Genomic DNA, 20,444 nt, shown 5'->3' with positions numbered 1-20,444 from the left:
AAAAATTAAATATATATAAATATTATATATATATATATATATATATATATATATATATATATATATATATAACTGAATCACTTTGCTCTGTATCAGTAACTGATACAGGGGAGTTCCCATCGTGGCACAGTGAAAATGAATCCGACTAGGAACAACGAGGTTGCAGGTTCGATCCCTGGCCTTGCTCAGTGGATTAAGGATCTGGCGTTGCCATGAGTTGTGGTGTAGGTCAGAGACATGGCTCAGATCTGGCACTGCTGTGGCCCTGGCTTAGGCAGGTAGATGTAGCTCCGATTAGACCCCTAGCCTGGGAACCTTCACATGCCATGACTGCAGCCCTAAAAAGAAAAAAAAAAAAAAAAACTAATACAATATTGTAAATCAACCATACGCCAATAATTAAATAAATAAACAAATACTCAGGAAACCCACAAAAATAAAAACTCAACTTTCTGTAGAAGTCCTTTGGGGAACATGCACGCACACACACTCAGTGGCAACAGCCCTGCCCTATGACAGGAAACAGCAAATGCCTTTGACTTAATCAAAAATACACTGTAAAATAGGTCATACTGCTAAGTCATTCTATATCTTGGTTTTATATTTATAATCATGGTGATTTGAGGTGGGTTATTAACTTCCAAAGGACTGTTAAATAAAATGAAAACTGTTCACAAAATAAGTTTACAAGGTTAATTATCAGTGGACTATCACACTAAAAAATAATTAAAGGTGGTGTAATAGTTTGGCAGGTAGATCCAATGATACGGGAAAATCAACTGTCTGTCTATGACTTAATGTAACCTTGGTTGAAAACTGTTAACCTCATGCATGGTTGCCAGACACAGCAGGAGTTATTATTTGATTTTAATTATTTCTCTTGTAGAAATTCCTTACAAAGTTGTTGAAGTTTATGCTAAATTTTTCAGTCACTTTAAAAATATATTCAAATATAAAACTTCAGGATGGGAGGCAACAGCAATACTAAACAAAGAGAAGCTAAGAAACCAACCTTATTTTAGGTAGCTCTAGAAAATTGGATCACAATAAAAAGGCAGTATAAGGTTATTGAAATAATTTCATTTTTAATATTAAAAGGATTTTTATGCAAAGATAAAGCACATATTCTAATTAATAAACTATACAATCACTTCTCTTAATAAACTCTAATAAAACAAAATAAGTTCATCATTTTAAAAAAATAAATATTCTATTCTACTGAACTTGTTTTTTAGAGTGGAGGAAGTTATAGGTTACATTAAAAGATTAGTCCTGGTACATTTAAACAGACTGAAAATGATTCAGTAATAAATCAAAAACAGCATGATGCATCATTAGATCCCCACAAGCAGTTTATTAATTTATGTACGATTATCATTTGTACAAATTATTGTGAAGGATCTGACACACTATCAGCATTCCAAACAACATATTTTTCTCATATGATAAGAAAAGAGGATTGGAATTCAAATATTTCTAAATGAAAAATCAATTACAATTTATCTCAAATTACATGTCCTTCTACATAGAAAATAGAAAATCTCCAATTAAGCACTTAACAAAAGTCATTAAAAACAACAAAATATCCCATACTGAAAATGAGGTGTGCATCTCTAAAGAACAAAAAATAATAATGCTTCATTTTTTTCAATTAAGGGACTAAGGCAAAAATGGCAATGTGTTTTCAAATTGTTACTATTTTTCATATTCACACACACAAAAAAGCCCTCATCTTTCAATTTCTCTAGGAATTGGCTAAGAGAAAATAACATGGTCAGAAGCGATCCAAAAACTAGGGGGAAAATGGAGGGTAATTGCTCAACTTAACTGAGAACACCAAACAGAAATCAGCAGTGAGAATTATCCGAATAAAGTTAAAAGGTAGAAGAAGCTTTCTTCTAAGCCAGATGCACTTTCTGCAAAGTGACATTTCAGTGTTTAGCCTTGTGTACAATTTGCACAGTATTATGATCTATTTATCATGATGCGATATTCCTTTGTCTTCCCTCATTTACCCTCACTTCTTTCTTAAATAAGATCTCTAAATACTTCACTAATATAGTTTTACTGTGTTTTCATTTTGCTTGGCTTCAAGCCTATCTTTCCCTGCAATTTATTTATTGCCTCCTGGGATCTGATTTTGCAGCTAGTCTTTACAATAACTCTTCTGGGTCTGAGAATTTTATTTCGGAAATCGGTTAAGGAGGCTAGATTTACTAGGCACCTGTCATGCTAAATGCCAGTGGAGGATCCTGGAAGAGGAGATAAACTAATAATAGCTAGCATTTGTTAAGCACTTGCTAAGTGCCAAGCACAATAATCAGTATATTACATGCATTGTCACCTCAAACCATTAAAGCAGTTATAATTATTAGGTGGGTGAAAATAAATATCTAGTTCTTAGAACTGTAAGAATTAAAAGCACTGATATTACATAAAGCACGTTAGAGATCCTCATGACCAATTAAAACCTGGGTTATATTAGTGTTAGATAACTATTATTATTACCTCCATTTTAAAGATGAGGTAAATAAATTCCATAGAGGCTATTTAACTGTGCTTTGTCATTCTGCTAAGTAATGATAATCAGAATTTTTGAACTGCATTTAGGCAGGTATCACAGTCTTAAACATGTATATTTAACACAACCATGTTCGACTATCTTCTCCAAACTTGAGTCCAGGCATTTTTCTTACCTGAGGATCAAAGGATAGTTTGTATGCTAAAGGATATAATTAATTGCCAAGAACTGCAACTTTAAAGGGAAATTTAACAGACCCTTGATTCATCGAACTAGGTGAGATAACAGGACAAAGCAGCTCTTCTCTGCTCCTAGTCTCTGTCCAAAAACCTTATCACTCAGAAAATGGTAAAAGGAGATGACCCAAGAAATTACCACAATCTGTCAACAGAAACCAGATACTCAAAGCTTTAAAGAATGCCTCATTGCTAAATTGTTTCATTTGGAATTCCCTATTCGTCTATATAATCCTACTAATAGATTTTAACATATTAATTAAAACTAATTTTTGTTCTTTCTTTTCACAATACTTTTTTTGTGTGTTACACAAGCCACAAACTGGAGGGAAACTGGGAAACTTCCTCATTCCTTCTTATCTCGCTTTTTCTCCTGCTCTCTGTTTCTCCATGTCTGTCTTGCTGTCTCTGTCTCTCTTTCTGTCAATCTCTTTATTTCTATCTAAAGATTTGGTTTTCTGAATTGAAGTTCATAATAAAAAGATGCTAAAGTGTGCATGCACACACACACACACACACACACACGCAAGTGTGCACACATGCAGAGGAATCTTTTGACAAGCAGGTTAGAAATTTCTTATGGGACCCATCTGTGTTCTCACATTCATTAGGAATAGCTAGCATCTTTAAAGCAACTATTTCTGATTAGCTACAAAATTAAAATGTTAGCCTAAACAGTAAGAAGTAGTGAGAACTTCCAGAGCAGCTGCCAATCTAAGATGGCAATATCCTCACATCTGTGTAATGTTGTAATAGCCATCTATCAATTCCTCTGTAAATCTGCAGACACATCAGGTAATCACAGTAACTGGTACAATTTAATAACACAGAGGACTATAAAATTTACTGTCTCTGTCTAGAAACCACTACAAAATGTTGTTAAAAATTATTGTTTAGTTCTATTAAAATGTTCAGGAAAATAGTGGAATGGAGATAGGATCTTTTAAAGAATCATTTGGTAATGCTTTGCATTTTTACATCAGCAAAAAAAAGTAATTTTTTAAGGATAAGAAAATCAGAACTTGAATAACAAAAAAACTATATCAAAACAACTCTATTTGGGAAGTGATTATTAGAGATTAATAAAACTAAAGATGCATAATTCTGATTTGAGTGGTCAATTCACTTAGACTCAAGGTAAGGATAAACTAGTTAAAAGGACCATTGTTAAAAAGGCAGTTAAAAACTTTAATAAAGAGCTAGAAAAGTAAGAACAATGAATTAGCCCTGAGGCCTATCATACCTAGAAAAGACATAGCACATTTCATTCTCAAAAAAAAAAAAATGATGGGTCTACCTTTGCAAAATAAATAAACACTAGAATAGAGTGATATTAGTTGTTTTATTTTATTTTATTTTTTTACCTGTTGCAACATTTTAAAGATGAGGAAACAGATTCAAAGAATTTAAATGACATGTTACAGAATTTATTAATGGTTTTCACATTACTGGAATCCAGTTCTCTCTTTCTAGCCTCACAGTCTTTATAACACTGTAGAGGTTTGGCTGCTATTGTGTTTATTAACTAAAGTTCCAATTATTCATATTTCTTTATGCAGTGGAGCCCCCTCCCCAATTCCAACCAGTTCCTCTCCCCAGAGGGAATCACTGTGAATTTTTTATCAGCTGTTCAATGTAAAGCTCAAATTCAAATATCTTTATGGACTGGAGTGATTCAACAGAGAGTGATTGGAATCTATGGAAATCTGGAGAACATACACATCTAAAAGCAACCACATTAAAAAAAATGTAATTAAAGCATACTTTGACCAAATGTATGGACCCAAAATATTTTAGATATTATCTAAATTAGTTCATTTCCTAGGCCAAATACTCTGTGACGTAAACCACAGCAATATCTTCTCAGATCCACCTCCTAGAGTAATGACAATAAAAACAAAAATAAACAAATGTGACTTAATTAAACTTAAAAGTTTCTGCACAACAAAGGAAACCCTAAACAAAACAAAGAGACAACCCACAGAATGGAAGAAAATATTTGCAAATTATGACTGACAAAGGGTTAATCTCCAAAATTTGTAAATACCTCCTACTGCTCAATACCGAAAAAACCTAAAGAACCCTGTCAAAAAATGCGCAGAAGATCTAAACAGACAATTATCCAAAGACATGCAGATGGCCAAAAAACACATGAAAAGATGTTCAACATCACTGATCACTAGCGAAATGCAAATCAAAACCACTATGAGGTACCACTTTACACCAGCCAGAATGGCCATCATCAAAAAGTCTACAAACAATAAATGCTGGGGAGGGTGTGGAGGAAAGGGAACCCTATCACACTGTTGGTGGAAATGTAAATTGGTGCAACCAATGTGGAAAACAGTATGGAGATTCCTTAGAAAACTAAACATAGAACTACCATTTGATCCAGCAATCCCACTCCTGGGCATCTATACAGAGAAAACCATGACTCGAAAAGACGCAATACTCCAATGTTCATTGCAGCACTCTATACAATAGCCAAGACATGGAAACAACCTAAATGTCCATCAGCAGAGGAGTGGATAAAGAAGATGTGGTACATATATATACACAGTGGAATATTACTCAGCCATTAAAAGGAAATAATGTCATTTGCAGCAACATGGATGAACCTAGAAATTATCATGCTAAGTTAAGTTAGTCAGACAGTGAGATACCAACACCATATGCTGTCACTTACATATGGACTCTAAAAAAAGGACACAATGAACTTCTTTGAAGAACAGATACTGATTCACAGACTTTGAAAAACTTATGGTTTCCCAATGAGACAAGTTGAGGGGGGTGAGGGAATGCGCTGGGGATTTGGGATGGAAATGCTATAAAACTGGGTCATGATGATCGCTGCACAACTATAAATATAATAAAATTCATTGAGTAATAAAACAATAAATTAAAAAATAAATTATTTCACTTACCAAACTTCCCACTTTTCCATACTTTCTCTCACTATAGTCATTGTTCCTTCTCATAGTTTTCTTTGTAACTTTAGGGAATATATCATCACTCCTATTTCTTGCTTCACCTGTAGACACCACCTCTTGACCCCATTTTGTAATATGCTAATCCTCTACTTCTCATCGTTTCCTTCTGCTTTCTCCAACCTCCATACCTAACTCAACCTCTACCATTAGTATGTTTACTGACATTGCTGCCATTGATATTTGCATTCTGTTCAACAGTCATGATTATCTTCCATGTTTTATCTACAGACTGACACAAAAAATTGCTAAAAATCAGTAAAAATGACTTATATTCAAGTATTAAAAAAATATTGGAAGTTCCTAGTCTGGTGTAATGGGATTAGCAGTGTCTGCAGCTCCAGGAAGCAGGTTCGATCCCCAGCCCGGAGCAGTGGGTTAAAGGATCTGGCATTACTACAGCTTCAGCATGGGTCAAAACCGTGGCTGGGATCTGATCCCTGGCCTTGGGAACTCCATATGCTGCAGGGCAGCCAAAAAAGAAAGAAATTATACATATTGTTCATTTCAGTGCCAACTAAAGTTGTATGACTTTCCTTTCTTGCACATTCTTTTGCACTATTTTTCTTTGTCTTTTCAAATATTTCTTGAACATTAAATGTTGTGTAATGTTCCCTTTTATCCTAGAGCATCCCACCAGCCAAAGCTCTCCACTTTTTTTACACCAGTCCTACACCATATTGAAGCAGCATGAATTGCTTGCCTTCTAGGACTACTTTATAGCTATCATCCCATGTCTTTCTCTTTTTCTTAATTACACTTTGCTAGGGTTCAACCTCAAGTAATTTTCTAAGAAAGGATATATTTGAGTAAAACATATTTAGTACCTACATGCCTGAAAATGTCTTTAATCTACCTTGCACCTGATTGATATTTTGAGTGAATTAGAAATTTTGAGTTGCAAATCTTCCTTCAGAAATTTGAGAATTATCCCATACATTTTTATTATGTGCTCTAACTATAGCTTTTGTTTCTTACAATTAAAACTCCAATTAGCAGGAAGTCACACCTCAGGGAGATTCTCTATTACTCTTTTTTATCTTTTTTTTCTTTTTGTTTACATTGTTGACAGATTTTCTCTATTTGAAATTACAAATGTTCCCTTAAACTATTAATTTGAAAATCTTTAATTTCCATCAGTTTTTCTTTTCCTTTTCTTTTCTCTTTTCCTTTTTTTTTTTCTTTTCTTGTTTTCATCGTGCAGAACTTCCTGAGTAAGGAATCAAACCTGAGCCATAGCAGTGACAATGACAAGTCCTTAACCACTAGAATAACAGGGAACTCCATCTAACAGTTTTTCTTGTTCATTTATTGTGTCTTTTCCTTTTCATCTTCTTGTTTTATGAATGTAATATTTTATTGAATCTATTCAAAAAATTTAATCTTGGTCTCTTCTATGATTTTTAATTATCTGTTTCGCGCCGGTCATTTTATTGTCATTGGTTTTCTTTTAACTTGTTCTCTCTTTTTCATTTTGCAGTTTTTTTGTTACTACTTTTTTCTTAAATTATGTCTCAGATATCTAGTGATACTTGATTGCTGTTTTAGATTTAAGAATAAAGGACTTGAAATGGCTGAGCCCTCTGTACTTGAGTAGATTTTATTTAGAAGACTTTGGTTTAGGGTAGGCAAAGTAGCTGATCATTCGGCTTAAAGACTCTAAGTGCCAAAATAAAAGGTAATTCCTTTTCCATTTACAAGATACATCCCTAGTTGCCCTTACTGTCCCTTAGCAGTCTATATAATTTCATTAGTCTGTATTAAGGGCAATGGTCAGGAGGGGGAGAGGAAAAAAAAATTTGCTACAAGATATCTGCATGGGAAATAGAAGGCTGGCTATTCCATCTATACACACTGATTAACTATTTTGTTTCAATGCAAGTGTGTCACTTCTGCCTTCTATTTGCCATGGCATCATTGAGCCTTAAGCCTTTGGGGCTTGTTCAGGGCAAAAGGGCTCCCTCCTCAACTTTTGGCCACTACCCTCTATCTTTGGCAGTTTCCTCTCTCTGCCTTGAATCACTCCAATTTGTAACAATTTGATATCTTTTTAACTCCTCAATTTAATAAGGTTTCAGGAGAGAGTTTAGATAAAGATATGTCTCAAGTCCTCCTTGTAAAATGAATACTTGCCTGTTTAAAAGCCATTCTACTGATCTAGAGAAGCAGCCCTTAAAATACCTAAAACTAAGAAAAACCAAGAACGAACATAACGATTGTACTGTTGCACATCACCATAGTCATAACGCAACAATGCCGCTCAGAATAAAACAAGGCTCTCTATTGAAATAAATGCAAACTGTGCATTTGCACATATCTTAGGGTATACAGCGTAAAAGTAGTACTACTGATTTCATGATTCTGAAATGTCCTTTTGTGGCAATGAGACAACAGATTAACATTCTCAAAAAAAAAGATGTAATTATGTTCAAAATTATTTAATGAGATGGTTGCAAATTTTATATTTGTAGAGGTTATTTTTCCTTATAAAAGGAATGGAAATGATGTACACATATTATCCTACTCGAATTAGAATTTTATATAGATAATAAGAATTTGTGCATTGTAGAAGCAAAATGGGCCAATTGTTGTCTGCAATAGCAAATGAAGTGTCTCATAACTGGCAATTCAATGTGTTAATTCAGCTGCACCATCCAATTACCTACGATTCATCTCAACTTAGTGCACAACAATAAAACTCTTAAAAAAATCTGTGACAAAATGTCTGCTCTAGGTTTACCTAATAGGGAAAATACTATCCTGAAGTCAGCGAGTGAGAGCCACAGGATATAAAATTATAAAATTGTTCATCACAATCCATACATTCATATCACAGTGAATTTCTAACATGAAGTCAAAGTCTAGAGTTAATAATGAAACACATAGTGGACATTTTATAAGGAAGATCTGACCAAGGAATGTAAGAACTGTGTGGCTACTTAACTTGGCATCCCCTCAAATAACATAGCATTCCCTTGGAGCCAGGGCCTGCCAACTGCCAACTGACCACAGGGCCCAGGCACAGGATTCTAATAAAAGTAGACAAAGGTAATGAGATGCGAACTGAGCTCCCCAGCTCCTGCTAAATGACCCAGATGCAAGAGCTATAGTGTATATCTCATACCTACTCAGGGACCAAATGATGAAATGAACATAATTCCTTTTTTACTTACATTGTTAAACAGCATCAACACTAATAGATAGTCCAAGCCTGCTACATGAATATGTATTAAGCTACAGAAGAGAGAAAATTTAAAGTCTAGAGCATCATGAAGAAGGAAGAGAGGAGCCTGGAAAAGATAAAGAATAAAAAGCATAATGAGAAGGGATGAAACAGTATTTACTTGAGAAGAAAAAAACCGAGGTACCCAGAAAATCTATAGGATATGAATGAAACCTGAATTGTTATCAGGCACAGGATGGTTTCTATTATTTTTCAGACAAGTGATATATAGTCTTATTTGAAACTGAACTATCAAGGCAATCAAAGAAATATGAGGCTTGTGTATTCAGAAAAGGAGGCAAAATTTACTACGAGAGAAAGAAAAGAGACTGTGGTACCAAGTTTTTAAACTTTGCTAGTCAGTAATTTCATAAGCACTCACTTTACTTACAGACTCTGAAGACAGAATTGTTTTTAAATATAAACGTTTCTTTTTAAAAAACCAGACAGGTGGAGTGACTCATTACTGGGGTATATAATTCAAATAATGTATACAATCTAATTAAGTATTAAGCAGTCTAAAATAACATTCTAAGAAAAAAAGTCATTAAAACACTGCATGAGTGCATTAAACAAAAATAAGAAAGTTTCTGAAAAACTAATCTAAGGCCAGCAATAAGGAGAAAAATGTACTTCATCAAATATTAATACATCAATTCCTTACAAATTACCAGTGATTGCAAATTAGTATAGATATTCCATAGTATATAAAGCTTAAAAATATAGTCGAGGAAAAAAAATCCAGAAAACAAGCTCTTTCTTATTAGATTAGTTACAGACACAGATCTTAGTTATGGATTGAAGTCTACATATAGAAATCCTAATTATGGATTATTTTTCCTTTTGTGTTAGCATCATTTGTTGTTTTGGGGGGTTTTTTGTTGTTGGAGGCAGGGGTAGTGTGCACCTAGAAATAGATAATAATGAATCTCCTTGAAGAAGAGCACTTTTGAGTTTTCCATATTTATTGTCCCCTTTCATAATTAACTTTCTTTCTTAATGTGGTGTATGACCCTTTTTTATAATTTTTTTTTTTTTTTAGGGCCACACTCTTAGCATACGGAAGTTCCCAGGCAAGGCGTCAAATTGGAGCTACAGCTGCCAATCTACATCACAGCCACAGCAATGCCAGATCTGAGCCTTGTCTGTAAACTACAGGAGAGTTCATGGCAATGCCAGATCCTTAACCCACTGAGCGAGTCCAGGGATCAAATCTGCTTCCTCATGGATACTAGTCGGATTCATTATCACCGACCCTCGATGGGAACCCCAGTGTATGACTTCTAAATGGTAAACTTTTCTGTGTGTGTTTCCAACTCTACAAATCTGAGTTTATTGGTTAGATATTTCTTTCTTCATTTTTTTTCCTATTTCTTTTTTTCTTTATTGGCCACCTCAAGGCATACAGCATTCCTGGGCCAAGGTTCAGATCAGAATCACAGTTGTGACCTATGCTGCAGGTGCTGCAATACCAGATTCTGTAACCCACTGCACAAGATGAGGCTGAGGATTAAACCTACATCCTGGTGCTGCAGAGACACTCCAGATCCATTGTACCACAATAGGAATTCCTCTTCCGTCATTTTTGTTTGTTTGTTTGTTTGTTTTTTGCCATTTCTTGGGCCGCTCCTGCGGCATATGGAGGTTCCCAGGCTAGGGGTCCAATCGCAGCTGCAGCTGCCAGCCTACACCAGAGCCACAGCAATGCGGAATCCAAGCCGTGTCTGTGACCTACACCACAGCTCACAGCAACGCCGGATCGTTAACCCACTGAGCAAGGGAAGGGATAAAACCCGCAACCTCATGGTTCCTAGTCGGATTCGTTAACCACTGCGCCACGATGGGAACTCCCTCTTCCGTCATTTTTAAAGGCAAAACTTACTCAAATAGGAAACAAAACATAGAAATCTGTGTTCCATTTTCAATTCTGTTGTTTCAAGCTTTGTTACTTAGAGCAGATCATTTAAATCATTTCACCAAAGTAGCATAGCCCATGACTTGCCACTTAATCAACTTATCCTGGACAACTTATTTAACCTTTCTTTGTCATAATCCCATTGTCTGTAAAATGGAGGTACCAATAAAACAAACTTTAGGGGGTTGTCATGATTAAGTGAATTAATATCTGTAGAGTACTCAGAACAGTATCCAGAACATAGTCTGAAAAATGTATTAGAAGTAGGTTGGCTGCTTAAAACCTCATTGTTTATCAGGCTCATCAAGAAAAATGTTTATAAAGATAGATTCTTATGGATCCATCCCAGGAAAATGAGAATCTGTATCAGTGGTATCTGACAACTTATTTTAAAACAAATAAAAATTTCTTGAGGTAATTTCAATTTCCAAACAGGTGTATTACCAGTGACATTAAATAATGCCTTAGGTCAATTTAACTACATCTCACACACTCCACCAAGCATTGTTTTCCTCTTCAATGACCACAATAGGCACTATCCAAAGCAACTTGGGATTTAATGGCATCAGTCAGTTTTACAAAAGCAGTTAGAAGTTTAGCTTTAGAATTTTTTTTCTTACCTAAAGCAAAACTGCTTTGTCCTCACCAAGGCAAACAAAGACATAAAAAAGGAGCAAACTGATCCCTAAAGACTGGGACACACTGATTAAAGAGAAGGACAGAATAAATTCTTCAGACAGGCTCCTCTTCTTTTTGCTCAGCATTCATTCTTTATTCAAGCATAAGACTGGCACTGTCTTAGTGATGGTGCGCTGTGGTGAACTATCACCAAGGAGTAAGTCACTTCTAATCTGCTAATCCTTTCAATATACACTGATACAGTAAACTAAGGCTAGTGCAATTGATAACACACTTCCTAAGAACAAATCTTACTGACCAGACTTACAGCTAGAAAGAGAAGAGCCATAAGGACTAAGTCATAAATGTCACAACCACACTGCCCTATGTTCCACAGGCGCTGGGGATCCACCGGGTAGGCAGTATACTACCGTTGTTCAGACTAAGAAGGGTTCCCGGGTGCAGCCTACAGAATATGGTGAAATAAATGACCAGACTGTGATAAAATTTTCTTAAGTCTTTGTTAAATTAGAAAAATAAGTGCAATGTACAAAATTGCACAGGAAGCTAAATTTATTCTGTTGTAAGAACTATATTTTGATATTTAGTTCTGCCACCTTAGTTGGTGTTACACTGTCCACTCCTTTACAAAATGATGGTGATATAAGCAGACTTTTCTAAATCATTCTTACCATGCAAAAGAAAATGTCCTCATGGAGGCTGACACTCATTTTTTTTAAAAAAATTATTAGTCAGTGAAAATGTCAGGCTGAAAACTATTAGAGCACTGTCTTTGGAGACAAAAAGAACTGGTGTGATCCCTGGCCCTAATCATACTTATTAGCTGTGTGATTTCAAGCAAGTGATTCCTCATTTATGCAATGGGGACAGTAATACTACGTACAATTCAAATGGTTACAAGGATAAAATGTGGCAAGAGCTATTAGATGTTCACTTACAATACAAATGCAAAGTATGTATCTAAAAAATGTTAGTAATTTGATCAATTTGTAACTCAATTCATCAGTTTTAACTCCCTCAGAAATATACTGGCATGGCTATACCTTTACATATATTTCTTTCTAAGTATTTGTTCCCATCTTTCTTTCATTAGACTAATAGTAGTATTTCATACAGGTATTGATAGTCATAGAAACTTCATCTTCTCCATCTGAAACAAATTATATAATAAAAATCTCAAGAGGAAATTAAGTAAGTTATTATGCTTCTGATCTGCAAGAAGCTAATCCTCCCCATATGTCAAAATTCATTTTTAACACCAAAAAGTGGCACTGTGCTTATGATATCAAGGCAATTAATATTAAGCAAGAGACTAAGTTGACATTTACTACTATCTCTGAGGTATAATTTAGATGATTTTGAATGTGCAGGCTGTGCTTTAAATTCTTCTGTTTACAGTGGCTACTCAGCAGATGTATTATGTTCACCAAAGTGCCAAGCAACAGTTTAATCACTATCTTCCTATAATGTTCTACATGATCTTAAATAAAATTGAAGTGACAATTTACTGTAGTTTAATGTTTTAAATAGAGTCCCAATTAATTATACATCATGTTAAAAACCCTGATATATTTTAGACAGTTCCCATCTATCTTAACAGCAAGCACTTCTGAAATAAAGAAAAAAAGAAGTTTGAGTATTTAATATGGACAGTGTGTTTGATTTTCTTACATAGCAGAAAACAGAATCACAAATATGCTCATACCCTATTATGGTAACAGTCACTACTTTTCCTACATCCCTCTCAAGCTTTGTTGGGAGGATTAACCATTAATATGGAGCTACTTTTAACAACCGATATTTGCATCTTGCTTTATGTCTACTGTGAAGGGAAAGCATTAGAGTAGAGGAAACATTAAGAGAGAATCTGATAATTTATGAAAATTATATTTATGTGGACTTTTGAATGAAGTTGGACCTTCAGAGGAAAATTAGGCCCCAGCAATCTCTCAATAATTTGTAGTAAGAACTCTTAAAAATTAAGAATTTCAACTTAAATATGTCTTGAGATACTAAAAATAAGCATGGAAAACTCAGAACTAAAAACGAATTTTAGCTATTTCATTTAAAAAGGACATTAGAACATACATTAATCACAAGGATGTCTTTAGCCACCTATAGTTATTTCTTGGTAATCATCTTGGACAGATTAAATATATTATTATAAATATACTACACTGAAAACCTACACATAGTTCTAAATCTAAATCAAGAATAAGTAACAAATGAATAAAATCTATTTTATGTATACTTTGCTCCCAAAGATAATTGCTTAGAATGCTCCAATGGATGACCAACTACTGAATTCATGTGTGTATTCATCTTCACAAATTTCTTTGAATTCTTTAAATATTAAATTTCACAGTGGAAAGCTGGATTCTTCAAAAATATGTATGCCTATAACTGAATGGCAGAAATACTTAACTAAGCAATGTGCTTTAGTACAGACATTGTAAATAAACTAATTTGTTAAAATGATAAATGGTTTATCAAAGCATATAGTGCAAGACTTTTATATGTGATTTAGGGATGCAAACATGCTTAGTGTGTATGTAGGAGAGGGAGGGAGGATATGTCATCAAATATGTTGTCAGAGTCAATATGACTGCATGTGTGTATATGTATATGTATGTGTGTGTACTGATGTCCTGATTTTCTGTTTTACATGTGTTTATTCTGATGGCAGGAAGGATTTAGACAAAAGCCCAGTTAAAATTCTTGGATAGGAGTTCCTGTCGTGATGCAGTGGTTAACGAATCTGACTAGGAACCATGAGGTTGCGGGTTTGGTCCCTGCCCCTGCTCAGTGGGTTAACGATCTGGCGTTGCCGTGAGCTGTGGTGTAGGTTGCAGACGTGGCTCAGATCCCGCGTTGCTGTGGCTCTGGCGTAGGCCAGTGGCTAAGCTCCGATTCGACCCCTAGCCTGGGAACCTCCATATGCCATGGGAACGGCCCAAGAAATAGCAACAACAACAACAACAACAACAAAGACAAAAGACAAAAAAAAAAAAATTCTTGGATAATTAGGCATATGGTCAATCAGGCATCATAGTAGTGATCCTGCTAGATCTCATTAGATTTAAGATATCTACATGTTCTTACTACTGATAGCAGCACAAACCCCAAAAGGTGATGTAACAAAAATCACAATCAAGAATTATTTCTTTCTTGCAAGAGATGCCATTTGAAAATAGAATGTTTAATAGGACAAATTAAAGGACAAAACTACAGGAACTATTTATTTTCATAAATCATAATAAGTACTTATCAAAGACATACAATACTGTTGTTTATTTCACATGGTGGGACTTTATTCATACTTTACTCTCAATCATTTTCTATATGTTTCCTGTTATTCAGAAATACTGATTTCCCCTTTATTTTTTTAACTAGAAAGAATAAAAATACTCATTCATTGCTTTTTTTCTCACGCTCTTCCAAAAATGCCAACATTTTACAAAGCTGCAAAATCTCTATTACATAGAAATCTTCCTGTTACAATTACCAATTGTAAAAATCAAATTGGAAAGATGGAAACATTGTATTTCACTGACATAACTTTAACTTGAAATTAATGTAATTAAGAAGTTAATGTGTCTCAGTATTCCTATCAGTAAGATATCAGAATATTTCTCAAATATCAGAATGTCCACCTTCACTGTATCTTTGCTATTTTAAATACAAAAAACAGGGTAGAGTATAAGTCGACTTATAAGTAATATTTATAAAGTAAAACTGCGTTAAGCATGCTCCTAAACAATGCTCATGGTAAATCCCCAACTGTTTTAAGAGGTGACTACCATGTTATCACAAAAGCAATACTGCAGCACGGATTCCTACTAGTTCCTTGTATAAGGAGGCATTACATTTCCAGGTACTTTGGCAGATTCTCACATACATGGAGTATCAAACCTCTCATATATTTGAAGCAATAAGGAAACCCATAAATTATTTAAGGTAAATGATTCAGTTTGCAGATCAATTTATAGACCCCAAATATTTTAAGCTGATACAGCCGTTCTTTATATTAAAAGAGAAAACTTTTCACTTGTTAAAAACTACACAAAAGTATTCACGCACAAGTGACTTCATGCCCTAGTTTACTTTCAGGTAAGAAGGTTGAAAAATGTCACCCTTTAGAAACTCTAAACTCATTTCTTCAATTCTGCAGTACCCCTTAAAGACCTGTACAGAAGGGCAAATTCAAGCAACAAATGATTTTAAAAGACACAGGGGACTCATGTTTCAACATCCCTTTTACTAGTTTTTCAATTCCCATTATTAAAAAGACTAAGTAAAACAAACAAACATTCAACTAAGTGAAACATTCACCTTCTTGTATGTAGGCTTATCAAGGTAGTAGGTGACTTCAAAACCTACAGTCAGTGCCATGCTAATCAATCAACTAACAAACTAGCAAGCATTTACTTACTAGTTTTCCTCCACTGTGCTAGAGTCTGCATATCTGAGAGAGTATCTGGTCTCTCTCTAGATACAGCAAGCCGGAATTAATTTATACCAGTAGTACTGTGTTTCCTTTGGAAAAGCTTTCTTTTCTTTTCCCCAAACCTGATCTGAGACACAGTGCCTCTACTTAAGCACGCAGCTTAAGCCTTAGACTAGGATAAGCATCACAGAAGTAGTGGATTGGAAGCATTTATTTAAACAAGCAAGAGCAGCCAGGGAAAATTCTCAATGGAGCTGAAGGTGGGCAGGGCCATAAGATAGAGATGTGAAACCTTGGTTTGTAGTGAATGGTGCAGAGGCATGCATGCTTCTTATGTTCAAAGCCCTCCTTGGGCTATGAAAATTCTCCAAATCTATCTACCTGTGAAGTCACTGAACAGGGTTTCTATATTAAGGTTGTAATTCTGCAGGAGAGGAGGAGTTTGTAGAGATTAGGGAAAAGGAAAGACTAGTAATGCAATAGAAAAGTCAAGATGAAGAAAAAGGAAGGATGGGTGAAGGCAAAGTGAATAATCTAGGAAGGTGAGAGATTCAAAGTAAGTCACCAATAGGTTGATCTTACTTTTCAATATTCTCAAACCAGCAGGTTTCTCTAACACTAGAGGGCATGAACGGAAACACACACACACACACATACACACTCACACACACACACACACGCGCGTGCGCGCGCACACGCACAGGAGCACAGGAGTCCGGGTGGGATGAGGGAAGCAACGCTGAGTAAAAGCAGCCTTTACATACAACTGAAGATCCTGGGATACCAAAAATTTCAGGGGGCTGGCAGGAGACGGCAAGTGTCTTTAGCTCTGCAAATAAAATCAATATACTGTATTTCTGGGAAGAGTGACCCCTATCTCTCCCAGGGAAACTGCTCAAGGATTAAGTGTTATGACAGTTTAAAGCAGGCAGTCCCCAATGTTCTTCGCCTCCATTAGTAACACCTTTGCCTCAAGAAAGCTCCCACCCTTTCCAGGTTAGTTTTCCCAGGATCCCAAAGCGTCTGTGTTTATCTGCCCACTGTCTCCTACTGAGGCTGCATGTAAAGGCTGGAGATGTTTGCTCTCCACCTGGAAATTCAACTGATGCTAGTCAAAGAACAGGGAAAGGGGAGGGACGCCTGCAGCTTTTTCTGTCCAAACCAGTCAGCCTCCCTGCGCCCAGGTTCGAGTTCGCCGCAACACAACGCTCTCGGATCCAGGGAGAGAAGGCTGCCTTTGCGCCCCTCAGCCAGTCTGCCGAACCCACTACAGTCCAAACAAGAGCGGACTGCCTCCATCCCCATGTCCCCTCTGACCGGGCTCTGGGCAGGGGTGTCTCTGTACCTGGAGGTGCTCAGAACGTGGAGCAGGGCGTGCTCTGGCCAAGGAGTCTTGGGATCTGAGAGCTGGTGTCCCGGAGGACAAGGCAGGAGAGATGAAAGAGGGAGACACAGACAGGCAGCAAGGTGGTGAAACACAGAGAAAAGATAGAGCAACGTGGAGAGACAGAGGAAGAGACAGAATAACAGGGGCACAGGGACACCCCAAGAGAAGCGGAGAAAGAATAAAAGAAAGAAAGAAAGAAAGAAAATAGACCCAGGCGGGTGCGAGGAGCCACAGAGAGTCAGAGAAAGAAACTGAGTCAGAAACACATTCTGAGATTGAGAGGCAAAGGGAAGCAAAAAAAGAGGAAGGCAACCGTTGAGTGAGAGACACTGGAGACCCAGTGCGTTTCCGATGTCAGGCAGACAGCGTAGAAGCGCCCGCGCAACACAGCCTCCGGTAGCCCGCTGCTGATGGGAGAAAGTTGCCTGGGCCGTTAAGGCCGAGCTACCCCCGCCGCCGAGAGCCGCCAGGGCACAGAGGGTGGCCAGCGCCCACCCACCCACCCACCCCCTGCTCGGTCGGGTAGCAGTGAAAGCAGGCTACAGGGCGGGAGGCGGCAGAAAGTTCCGCGCCTCGCGGTCCACCCTCTGCACCTGCAGCGGCAGGCGAGTGAGCTGCCAGCGCCCTGGAGGCCGCCTTACCGGGTTCTCTGATCTCCGGGACCCGTCCGGGGCACTCCGCCCTCGTCTCTGCCAAAGGATGAGGGACTTTGTGGCGCCCACCCGGGCACCCCGGCCGCCCTGAGAAGACTTGCCCCCCACAATCATAGGAAGAAGGGAAGCTAGAGAGGGACAGAGACCTGCTATCGTGGTCAGAGATCCCACGAAGAGGGAAGGGCGATCCACTCGCGGAATTCAGCCAGTCAGGTGCCTGCCGGCTGCGCCGAGTGCCGGGGGCGCCGAGCCCGCGCTCACCTGGAACCCGCGCTGGCCCGCGAGCGCCGCGCGCAGCCCAGCTTCCCGCCCGCGCCTCTCTCTTCACACTTCCCCGCAAGCTGAGCAAGCCGGCTCCGGCCGGGACCAGCCCCGGAGAGGCGACCTCATAGCGCAGCGGCGGGCTGGAGGGCTCCTCGAGCGCGGCGAGAGCCGGCACCCAGGCCGAGGAGGCACAGAAGACAGAGCGAGGGTTCCTAGCACATTGTCATCTCGGCAGAGCCGCCGCCGCCGCCGCCTGGTCACTTCGCCCCCGGCCCCCGCCCCCTCCCACCCCGGCCCGCTCCCTCCCAGCCCCTCCTCCTCGCGCGGTCCCTCCTCCTCCCGTAGCCCCAGCCTGGAGGCCTCTCACTGGGCTAGTATCATTTACGTAACCAGCACCCCCAGCCCTCCTCCCTCCCCGCTCCCGCTCCTCCCCAGGCTGGGGGGGTGCGCACCAAGCGCGCTCCAGCTGCTCCTGGAGCTGCCGCTCCTGCGATGTGCCCAAGTCCCGCGATACTTGGCAGTCGTGGTCCCCAAGAGCAACCTGGGGTCGACTCCTCTCCCCCATGAGCGCCCACGACCCCTAGCCGCCGCGGAGCCACACAGTGCAAAAACGGGTTTGCGTGCACAGTATTGGCCCAGTGCGACAGAGATGGTCTTTAAAATGTCTTGGGGGGTTGGCGGGGAGGTGCGAGGGGGGAGCTTGTATCCAGGACTGCCCTGGGGAAAGCTCTAGCAATCGCATTCCCCGCTCCTGGCTCTCCAGTGGTGGGAAGCTGCGGGGAGCTTGATGTTTAGGTGCCCTGAAGAAGAAAGAGCAGATGACAGAGTTTGGCTTCTTGTCTGTTACTGTTCCTTTACCCTGGCAGGATCCTAGTGTTCTGGCTAGGGACAGCTGCTGCCACTGAAAGCACTATAAGAGACTTGGGGATGCAAAGTGTTTCTTTGTGCTCTTAAATTTTTTACGGAGCGGTAAAGAAAAAAAGTGGGACTTTGAATTCCTTTCTCAGGAAGAAAGGCCTTACACACACACACACACACACACCCATCTGAGGCATCCATTTCAGAGTAAAGTTAATGTGTAGCATAGTACGTAGTCCATGATATTAAATGAGTTAAAATATAGGTAAGGATTTTAAAACAGTGAGTGGCACAAGGCACAAACTTAAGATTCAGATAGTATTAGTATCCTAAGATTTGGGACCTATCCCACCACCAATATGTGGGAAGGACTCTTCTACGAAATTGGGATTGCTGAGTTCAAGTCTCTCCTTTGCCATTTAGTCACTTCTGGCTCTTGGTTAGTTTTGGTTCTTCACTTTATTCAGTTTCAGTTTTCTTATTTGTAAGAGGGGATAACATAGGGTCCTATCCTCCTCTCACAGCGTCACTTCGTGTTGTTTTAGCTCACTCTCTTCTTAGCTTATGTGGTAGTACTGGGGAAGAATATGAGAACTACTCCAAAAATATTAAGAACCATGTTTTCGAACATGTTATTAATTATAATCTAGTATGTCCATCATATTCTTGATTATATTCATGAAAGGCAAGTTTTGGAGATGTTATCTTTATTACTTTTCATGAATCACTTATCATCTAAATTGGTATAATAACTATATTTAATTTTCCCACCTACACTGTCCATCCTGCCCACCCACCCCTACCCCCATCAATCAGGGAGCCTCTCCCAGAGGTGCTTCTGTGCATGTGTGAAGACACAGGGTGCCACCCATAACACCAAGGAAAGTGGACTTTTTTTTTTTCTATTCCTTGCTCTTGAGTTCCAGTTTTGTATGCCATACATGTTTTCTGTATTGCATACTGAGAAAAGATATGGACCAACATGAAAAAGACTGAGCTTCTGATCCTGGTACAGTCACTTACTAGTCAAACGTCCTTGGTAAACATTAGCCCTCATTCTTCAGCTCTGAAAAAAAAAAAAAAAAGATTATCAATACCATTTGACAATCTTTGCTGAGATTTTACCTTTAGCTAAGGCAAGAATTGTGAGTGAAACTAGTTGGCAAAAGTCACTCATGTAGTTATCTATGTAGTCCCAAAGTATCTCCTTGGAAATTATTAGCTTTTGCTGTATAATGCACCACCCCCAGCTTAATGGCTTAAAACAATAAACTCCTATAATTTCTCAAGGTTTTCTGTGTGGTCAGGGTGGTT

General features: G+C 38.3%; 1 protein-coding gene across 1 annotated transcript in view; it reads right to left on the bottom strand.

The window, feature by feature from the left end:
- The window catches only part of GALNT13 (polypeptide N-acetylgalactosaminyltransferase 13), a 584,203-nt gene extending 565,712 nt beyond the window's left edge, over window positions 1-18,491 (bottom strand). Inside the window, exon 1 of the mRNA XM_047770427.1 lies at window positions 18,155-18,491. The gene's annotated coding sequence lies outside the window, so the exon portion shown is untranslated. The remainder of the gene's footprint in view (window positions 1-18,154) is intronic.
- Window positions 18,492-20,444: the final 1,953 nt, after the last annotated feature.

The sequence above is a fragment of the Phacochoerus africanus genome, chromosome 3 (genome assembly GCF_016906955.1).
Source record: "Phacochoerus africanus isolate WHEZ1 chromosome 3, ROS_Pafr_v1, whole genome shotgun sequence".
In the NCBI taxonomy this organism is placed as follows: Eukaryota; Metazoa; Chordata; class Mammalia; order Artiodactyla; family Suidae; genus Phacochoerus; species Phacochoerus africanus.
Note: the sequence above shows the minus strand (reverse complement) of the source record. Positions and strands in the feature narration are given on the sequence as shown.